Source organism: Panthera tigris, chromosome A1, assembly GCF_018350195.1.
Source record: "Panthera tigris isolate Pti1 chromosome A1, P.tigris_Pti1_mat1.1, whole genome shotgun sequence".
Taxonomy (NCBI): Eukaryota; Metazoa; Chordata; class Mammalia; order Carnivora; family Felidae; genus Panthera; species Panthera tigris.
In genome coordinates this window covers 16990961-16998427 of record NC_056660.1, presented here as the reverse complement: position 1 = coordinate 16998427, position 7467 = coordinate 16990961, and positions in this window count along the sequence as shown.

The window sequence follows — 7467 nt, the reverse complement described above, 5'->3', positions numbered from 1 at the left end:
CCTAGTGCTCATGATTTTGAACTTAGAGTTGATGATTCAAACCTCGTCCTGACCTTTAGTGTTTTGATCATCAAATTGGATAGACCAGATTGGAATGATTAGAAGGAACTAAGGGACACTGGAAGAGAATTAAGAATAATATATAACTGAATAATGAATGTTGCAAGGTGGATTAAACGACTGTGTCCGGGGGGGAAAAAGGTACATCAGGTACTTGAAGTAAGAAATAGGAGGGTTTAATGAAGGATGTGGGCTTGAGTTGGAAATCAAAGGATGAGTTTGGATAAATGAAGAGAGAGGAGTGCCTATTGGCCAAGGGAATACATGAGACAAAGTTTAGAGGTTTGGTTAAACCTGCATCTTAGCAGTAGATAGTCATGGTGAAACGAGGCTTTTTATTGGTATAAGGAAAAGTATTGACGAATAGGCTGTGGTTGCCCAGGTTAGAGATTCACCAAAACACCAACAACAAAATATTACGATTTAAAAACGCAAGAAGAAGTAGCTCTTGGAGATTTTGAATGCCATGGACAATTAAAGTAGTATTTTAGGGAGATTAAGCTAACAGCTGGCTCTCCTCTCTGCAGGGTGAAAAAGAATATAGTACCTAGGACATCATTGCAATGGAATGACGGTGTCACTGCAGAAATAAGGAGAAAAAGAAGACTCTAGCATGGTAGGAAGTAAAAATATAACCATAGCAGGTAGTTTGAGGAAATAATCACTGAATGTTTATTGTATGCAAGGAACTGTGCTAAGAACAGACAGGAGCATAGAGAATAAAGAAGAGAGAAGAAGTAAAGACGGCTGTATGGTTTCTAAGTGGAAGAGTGGAAAATGGATTTCACAAGGAACAGAAGAGGAGCTGTTAGGACTCTGTCTAGAAGACTTTAATGGGCCCAAAGGACTGAAACTCAACGCAGTCTAAGTAAGAGATTTTGCCGCAAGTTTTTTCCAAAAGAGCACGCGTTAACATACGTGTGCACACACCCACATCTGCCATCAAAGGAAGGGAGGCTATAATTATATACACAAGGATGGTAAGTTTCTTTGATCCATTCCTGGTGTAAGACTGTTACGTTCAAAGATATTCATAATGGGCTCTGCTTATGGTGAGCAGTTGTAATGTCTCACACTCCAGTGAGGACTTTTCTACTCACTCTTTTCACTTTTATTTGGACTTTGAAATAATAGAATTACAATATTTTAAATGTGCACCTTGCAACTTAAATTCTAGAATGTGACCTGCTTTTCATTATGCACTATAAATATTTTTTATACTCAACTCATTTCGTTGAAACTACACTGCATGAACCTTCTTTTTTTTGTGCCAAATTAATATTTTGTGGCAAATTCATACTTATTCCTCCTAACGCCTCAAGGTTCCTGCATGTTGATATCTGTCTGGCTCTGTATTTGACTACAGCTTTCCAGTGTAGGCGGATGGCTTTTATAAAAATATGCAGTTGAGCTAGATGAGTCTTAACTCAGAAAAATAAATATATATCTTTGGGTTTGGGGTTTTATCTAGAAACATATTGCTTTTATAGGTATGCTGATGTAGACATACGATATTGCAGAAGATTATCTTTTTTTCTCCTTTAGGCCGTGAGGGAATATCTGAGTTTAGCTGCTTACTGTCTCTGTTCCCTAAAGCATGTGGCTCACAGTGCTCACAATATTATTGTGTTTCCAGACAGCCTACTGTGGCTGCTTAAAAATAATATCTTGATGCTGATTCTGCTGGGCTGGCCCCTGACTGTAGGAGAGATATTAAAAGAATAATAGAATTATATATATGTTATATATATATAATATATATATTATATATATATATGTTATATATATATTATATATATATGTTATATATATTATATATATATGTTATATATATATTATATATATATATGTTATATATATAATATATATATAAACATACATACCATATGTAATAGAAATTTTGAAAGTTTACAAAACATTCCTCATTTTGAGAGAGTATTACTATGATGTCATCTGGGAGTGGATGTGACTGAAACTGCTGGCGTATTACAACTATAAATACCAACATATTTCACAAGTGTTCCGGATAATATTAGATAGGGGAAAACCAGGCTATTAAAAGAACTAATTGATGCCTCCAAATGAAGGTCGATTCTAAATACGGTTTCTTTCTTGGAATATTCCAATTCCATTTCTATTATCATTGCAATGACATATTCGGCTTTAATAATATTAGAAAAATCTCAACAATTTCATGAGACACGGTGGCTCTGATTTATAGAGGTTCTGAAGAACTGGCAATAAAAATCAGGCAGCCTGAGGGAGGTGGGTAAAATACGGTACCCCACTTTGCTGATGGGACTCATCATCAACAGAGTCATGCATTCGCTACACGTATAATGCTAAAGCTGGGACAAGGATCCTGAGCTCTGTGCTTGTCTTTCCACCAGGAAGCTTTAATTACAGAGAACGCCCAGGGCATAATGACTTCATGAGACACTGAACCCCCCCACGGCGCAGCTTTTCCCGGGACAGAGGATGGCAACCCCAGCCCATCACAGAAGTATAGAGACTCTTAGGGTAACAGGGTGCCTCGTCATTCTCCAAACAACGAGAAGTGATACTCCCTTTTGGGGGTTTAGGTGGGGAAGCATGTTCTCCCCCTATTGAAGGATGGTAGGACAGAGGCGCCTGGGTGGCTCAGTCGGCTGAGTGTCCGACTTCTGCTCAGGCCATGATCTCATGGTTCGTGAGTTTGAGCCCCTCATTGAACTCCTGCTGACAGCTCAGAGCCTGGAGTCTGTTACGGATTCCGTGTCTCCCTCTCTCTCTCTCTGCCCTTTTGCTGCTTGTGCGCATGCTCTCTCTCTCTCAAAAATAAACATTAAAAAAAACATTTAAGGGGCGCCTGGGTGGCTCAGTCGGTTAAGCGTCCGACTTCGGCTCAGGTCATGATCTTATGGTTTGTGGGTTCGAGCCCCGCATTGGGCTCTGTGCTGACAGCTCAGAGCCCGGAGCCTGTTTCAGATTCTGTGTCTCCTTCTCTCTCTGCCCCTCCCCCACTCATGCTCTGTCTCCCTCTGTCTCAAAAATAAATAAACATTAAAAAAATTAAAAAAAAACATTTAAAAAAGGATCTTATGGTAGGACAGAACATGAGGGTTGAATCAGAAAGCATCTGGTTCCTACTCAGTGAAGGTTTGTTGAATGAATATTGCATAAACGTTCTAGATGCTCCAGTCATGAAGATAAAACAAAACCTAGGAAGCTCAGCATTTAATAGGGGAAAAGGACAAACAATCTGATGGTGACAAAACAATGAGTAAATATCCTAACAGAGCTATGTCCTGGATGCAATAGATGGACAGAGGGAAACTTCATCCCTGCCTGTGGAAGAGCAGGGGGGATGTTTTCAAAGCGAAGATGGAAACTCAGTGGAGTCCTCAAGAAGAGATTCGCATACATCCATCAGGTAGCTGAATTGGGAGAACGGCGTCTCATCACTGAACTTGATGCCCCATTGACTGATTCAGTTACTTGTGGCTGAAGTTCAACTTGACACGTGCCCTGCTGAGCCACGAATTGTAGAAATACCTTCTGTCATGTTCTCAGTTTGCACTTGGATACAACTGGTGCCCTCTGTTCCTCTTTCGCCTGCCCTGATGTTTTGCTTTAAGCTTTGTTTGCCAAACTCTAATTTCCTGCTCAACCCTTCTCCTGTCCTGTCGCCTGATTGCCTGCTTTGAGTCCTATTTTTGACAATGGATATCATTTTTACTTACCCAGTTTCAAGAAAAAGAGAACACGGTAATTGTCCCTGCTAGAAAATAGTGACAGGTGCCTCCTGACTTGAAAAAACACAAGAATATTCAGGGGAAAGTGTGTTACATTGACTTGGAAGCATTTATCTATGCATTCAAAACAATTTATGGGTACATATTTCTGTACATGGAAAGAGCAAATTGTTGAGATAATTATTACTGGAGAGTCAACTGTGAATTCTTTCTTTTAGAGCCCCTTTTCTTTACCTTGCTATTTGGAATATCACTTAAAAACATCTGATGAGTGGGGCACTTGGGCGGCTCATTTGGTTAAGCGTTCGACTCTTGATTTCAGCCCAGGTCATGATCTCACGGTTCGTGAGTTCCAGCCCCACATCAGGCTCTGTGCTGACATTTTGGAGCCTGCTTGGGATTCTCTCTCTCCCCCCACCCGCCCCCCGCTATGCCCCTACCCTGCTTGCTTCCTCTCTCAAAATAAATAAATAAAAACATTAAAGAAAACACCTGATGTGTGCCTCTTTGTCACATATCGTTCTGTGCAAGAAGATAAAGTTATTTAATTGACCCTCACCCTGGTTTCTTGTGCTTGATTGGGCATTCTCAACCAAGGGTGATTTCTGTCCCCAGGGAAATATTTATATTTATATATTTATGTCTATATATATTTGACAGATGGAGGCTGGTAGGGAGAGGGAGAGAGAGAGAAAGAGGAGAACTCCAGTAAATATTGGAAGTAATGCTTTGACTTCATTAAAACCAAAGAGCTGGAGATATTAAGGAAAGGAGGGATGTCAGTAGCCAGTGGGCATCAGTACAGCCATCAGTGAAGGAGACAGAAGGGCTGGAGGGCAGTATTCCTTCAGGTTAGGGGCAGTCACTCTTACAGAGGAGAAGAAGTTACCCTTACTATAATTGTACTTTACCCCGGAGGGTAGCAAGTAGCACAATTTACAATTCTATGCTTTTCACGGACCCTTTCCTTGTATTTGTAAACAAAACGATTTTTGATTTCCTAATGGCACTTGTTGTGTGGGCCTTGTTATTTCTTTTTTATGGCAGTAATGGACTCGTTGTTGTGCGGTATTTACCCCTATGGCAATTTTGCCAAGGTTATTGAGTCCCTCCCTGTAAAATGCACATCTGCACATTCACACAGAACTTTCCTTGCAGCTTCAGGGAGTTCATGGATATGAACTTCCCCTCCCCCTCAAGCTCATCCATGGAGTCCAAGAGTTCATGGATCTTAGATTTAGAATACCTGCTTTATAGAAACTAAAATGAAGGTGCACAGAAGGCTAAAGACTGACATTTCAACACAGGGATTAAAACGGAATGGAGCCTGGAAATGGATAGAAGTGACAGTGAGAGGCAGTAAGAGAACTCTCAGATTTAACCCCTCTGCAGAATCATAAAATTCATCCCATACTGTCTTGATTTTTTCTGATTCTGAACGTTTTGAATTTTTTTTTATTTTATTTATTTATTTTTTAATTTTTTATTTATTTATTTTTGAGACAGAGAGAGACAGAGCATGAACGAGGGAGGGTCAGGGAGAGGGAGACACAGAATCTGAAACAGGCTCCAGGCTCTGAGCTGTCAGCACAGAGCCTGATGCGGGGCTGGAACTCACGGACCGCGATATCATGACCTGAGCCGAAGTCGGACGCTTAACCGACTGAGCCACCCAGGCGCCCCTGAATGTTTTGAATTTTAAAACTAGTAAGCTACGGTGGGCCAGAGTCAGAACCTCCTGACTAAATGACCTTTGATTCTTCTGAAGGGCACTCAGGATGGAGTCTGTCCTGTCACTCAGCTTCCGTGTGGCTTCAGGTTCGGATACAGATGCTCTAATGGAAACGAGAAATAGACAATATGGTGTGGAAATACCATGAGCTTCTCCCACAGGGAGTATGTTGGGGTTTTTTGGCTCAGCTTGTGTTAACCTTGGTGTTTTCATTGATTTACTTTACGACCATAGGCAAATGACTTAACTTCAGAGCTGTTGTCTTTCCCACAAAATGGGAAGACCGGTGGCTGGCACCGTGTGCCTGTCTTTGATTCTCGAGGATTTGAAGGCTCTAAGATTTCGGGCATGACTGCGGGCAAAATACCACTTGTACATATTTGACATAATTCACTCTGAGGCAGATTTTATTATTCAAACACCGAAATTACACTCCATCAAGTCTGAACTTGTAGAGTACCTTAGTTAGTCTAAAGAAAAGCAATGGTGACAGTTTGAAAAGCAGATACCTGTTTCTAGAGGCAGACAAAACGCAGAGGCATCCCACATTGTGTGGCGCGCAGTAAATGCTTATTGATTAACTGTGAGTTTGCAGCCAGTTGGCTAGGTCACAAGACCAGTCCTTGGTTCCAGGCTCGCATCCGGAGTTTGTGTCATTCATTTGCTCGGGCTCTAAGCTTATGTTGCTGAATTAAAATAAAACCAAGCCAAATGAAACAAAGCAAAGCAAATGGTCTCTGCCACAGGAGAGACCTTACAACTTTGCCCAACACAAGTGATAAAGAAGAAAGCTGGGGCGCCTGGGTGGCTCAGTCAGTTTAGCGGCTGACTCGATTTTGGCTCAGGTCATCATCTCAGGGTTCCTGAGTTCGAGCCCGCATGAGGCGCTGCACTCCCAGTGCAGATACGCTGTCTCCCTCTCTCTGCTCCTCCCCTGGGTGTGCACACGTGCTTTCTCTCTCAAAAATAAATACATGTTAAAAAAAAAAAGAGCACTGCTAATTTTTACGAGCATTACAAATGAAATGCAAGATGCCTCCAGTAGTATAATGTTCATGACTTTACTAAAAGTTCTCTCATTTGTGGTCTGAAAATGCAATGGCATTTAGAGATTTAATGACCTTCCCTAACCCAAGCATACCAAGAAAAAACATTTGTTTTTGCGTTTTGGTTTCTTTATGTGATGACTAAGGATGGGAATGGTTAGTTGCTGCTTTGGGACCTGGCTTTGCAGGAGGGGTGGAGGTTTTGTATACAGGGACTGACCTGCACTGGCGGTGAGAGGGGGGAACATGAGAGCAAGACGGAGGGATGCAGTGAGAAGATTTTCATATTTCAGGGGAGACATTGCAAGTGAGTCAATGAGGGAAGGGTGCAGACAATAGGAAGATTTCAGGAAGTGGCATTTTTGTGAAGGGATGTGAGAAAAATGGGGCAGCTAATTATTGTGCAATTAAAAGAACAGGAAAGTTAGCAGTGACTCTGCTTCCCACTTTTGGTTTCTGGAAACAGGGTACTCTCGTCTGCAGGAAGACGGGAGGCTGAAAACGAAGCGTGGCAAGAAAGGGAAGGCGCTCTTCATTGAGCACCGCTCTGTTTGTTTTCGTGATTCTAAGCTTCACATGTCGAAGGCTCTTTTGCTCGTTTCAAACCCTGTTCTTTCATAGAAGGCATTAGGGGGTTGTGGGTAGAAAAGACCTTTGACGTTCCACCACATAACTCATAAATCTCTTAAATTCCTGAATTCCTCATAATATTGATCTCTCAGGTGATTGTGAGAATTAAGGGAAAGACTGTCACACCCTTCTCTCTTGCCCAAGACTTCACCCGTGTATTATGTAGTTAACTTATGATGCCCATTCTGGCATCATATGTGGGGATGTGTGTGTGTGTGTGTGTGTGTGCACGCATTTCATAGCTTTAAACTCCCTAAGAGAGGAT